Here is a 2,500-nt window from a genome sequence, read left to right as displayed (position 1 = left end):
ACAGGGAAGGGAAGAAAAAAAAGGTCCCTTCCGCGCGCCCCATTTGAACGAAGAAACGGTCGCGAGCTTTGAAGAAAACGAATGTCGAGTGAGGATGGGGGGGGGGAGGAGGAGAGGCCTTTTTGAAGCTTTTTTTTTCCCTCAATATTCTCTATTCGTTTCTTCATCTCGTTGTTTCTCTGCATTACTGCGCCGTAAGGCGGTTTCTCGTGTTGCTGCTGCTCACCGTTGGGCAACCTAATTGAGCCCCACTTATTGCTCAGTAAAGGAAGCTCGCTATGCGCTCACGCGTTGTGCCTGTTTTCCGAGGTTTTTCAATGAAATTTCGCCCAAGAGTAAAAATCAGCGTGAGCAGCGCCGGGACCGCTTTTATCTTAGCGACGACACAACCATTACATGGCAAAGACACACACACGCCGGGCTCGTTCCGGAGTCTTTAGTCGTCGCCGAGACTTGCGGCCGTTTTGCTGTCGCGGCCTTGCGCTTGCGATCAACTGATTGCGCGCGCTTGTACCAGCGACTTCGCTCGTCGCGTCTCCCTTAAATTTTAGGGTTGGCGGGCTTGCGAAACCGTCCTTGTCGACGATGCTCGAATTTTTAAGAACAAGATTTATGAATAATGCTGTTTGTAACGCACAAATATGTTATTATATGATTACCCTGAACGGTGGATCACTTGGCTCGTGGGTCGATGAAGAACGCAGCTAATTGCGCGTCAACTTGTGAACTGCAGGACACATGAACATCGACATTTCGAACGCACATTGCGGTCCACGGATACAATTCCCGGACCACGCCTGGCTGAGGGTCGTTTATGCATAAAATTTAGACTGCTCTCGCGATGATTTCGTCATCGCGTGTAGCGAATGTATTGGGCGTTCGTTGACCCCATGCCCTTGTACAAAAGGGGGTGCGCGTCTGCGTCGCTTGAAATAACGCGCTCTCCCGCAAGTCTCGGAGATCGAGTCCCTTCGATCCGGATTTCGTGAGCCAGCGTGTGCGAATCGCGAATTCATTTTCTCCCTTTGCCGGGGAGAAGTTCAAATCTATTCGCATTCGCCCGCGATACTCTATGAGAATCGAGCACAACCAAATGGCCGTTCCTTGAATTTTTCGAGTCGAGCGTGTGCGGAGATGATGGGAAAAGAGAGAGAGGTGGGGCATGCCCCCCCGGACCGTGTTGTCCGTCGTTGTTTTTTTTTTTCCATTCTCGTGCGCAATTCGCCGCTACTTTGATAAGTGAGCAGACACGCCGCCGCCGAACGGCCGGTCGATCGAGTTCCGGAGCTAATTGTTAGTTTTTAAAGGACAGATACTGACCGGATCGCTCGCGCAACGGGGGCGAGCCCGCATGTAGCGTGTTTTTAAAGAATTGTTCGCACATACGAGAATCGGAAGGTGTCATTTGATGAAAGAAAAACAGCGTGGTTCGAGCACGTGGTTCGGTGGTTGGGTAATCGAACGCGAAATGTTTCCACTTTGATTTTCACTCGTCTCGAACTGATCGCATCGCTCTTCCGCCAATGAAAAATTCATACGGAGAGAGAAATGTGTGTTGTGTATGTTGTTATATAAACATCGTACCAGGCACCCACGGATGTGTTGGAATTCTCATGGTTTTGAATAAAATCGACGACCTCAGAGCAGGCGAGACTACCCGCTGAATTTAAGCATATTACTAAGCGGAGGAAAAGAAACTAACCAGGATTTCCTTAGTAGCTGCGAGCGAACAGGAAATAGCCCAGCACTGAATCCCGCGGCACTGCCGCTGGGAAATGTAGTGTTCGGGAGGATCCACTTATCCCGGGGCGTATGCTCGAGTCCAAGTCCATCTTGAATGGGGCCAATTACCCGTAGAGGGTGCCAGGCCTGTAGCGACCGAGACGCGTTTCGGGAGGATCTCTCCTTAGAGTCGGGTTGCTTGAGAGTGCAGCTCTAAGTGGGTGGTAAACTCCATCTAAGGCTAAATACGACCACGAGACCGATAGCGAACAAGTACCGTGAGGGAAAGTTGAAAAGAACTTTGAAGAGAGAGTTCAAGAGTACGTGAAACCGTTCAGGGGTAAACCTGAGAAACCCAAAAGTTCGAATGGAGAGATTCATCGTCAGCGATCCTGGCAATTGTACGGTTCGCGATGTCAGGGACCTCGGTCCCGCGGCACGCGTCCGTATGATTTTTTTGCCGGGTGTCGTCGTCGTGCACTTCTCCCCTAGTAGGACGTCGCGACCCGTTGGGTGTCGGTCTACGACCCGGGTGGGAGCCTGTCATGTGTTACGCTTCACGGCGTCATGTGGCAGACCCCCGGTTGTCCGACCAGCTGCCCGGCGGTACTCGCACGGTATTGAGTCGCAATTTGAACTGCGTCCGGCCCGCCGCAAGCGAGGCCAGTGTTTCCCGGATGTACGGACTTAGCGCCGTCACCGGGCCTGGCCAGCTGTTGGCCGGCGGTGTCCTGGGACTGGCTCTAAATACCGGTCGGCGACGCTACTGCTTTGGGTA

General features: G+C 52.3%; 1 non-coding gene and 1 pseudogene across 1 annotated transcript; both read left to right on the top strand.

Moving 5' to 3' along the window:
* The first annotated feature begins 656 nt into the window (after window positions 1-656).
* On the top strand, window positions 657-811 carry LOC122418773 (5.8S ribosomal RNA). The gene has a single exon (XR_006262660.1). It is a non-coding gene; the product is annotated as a 5.8S ribosomal RNA (ribosomal RNA).
* An 822-nt stretch (window positions 812-1,633) lies between these two features.
* LOC122418770 (uncharacterized) overlaps window positions 1,634-2,500 on the top strand; it is a 2,839-nt pseudogene continuing 1,972 nt past the window's right edge.

The sequence above is a fragment of the Venturia canescens genome, unplaced genomic scaffold (genome assembly GCF_019457755.1).
Source record: "Venturia canescens isolate UGA unplaced genomic scaffold, ASM1945775v1 PGA_scaffold_50__1_contigs__length_110947, whole genome shotgun sequence".
Lineage (NCBI taxonomy): Eukaryota > Metazoa > Arthropoda > Insecta > Hymenoptera > Ichneumonidae > Venturia > Venturia canescens.
The sequence above is the reverse complement of the archived record's forward strand: the minus strand, read 5'-3'. Positions and strand labels throughout refer to the sequence as shown.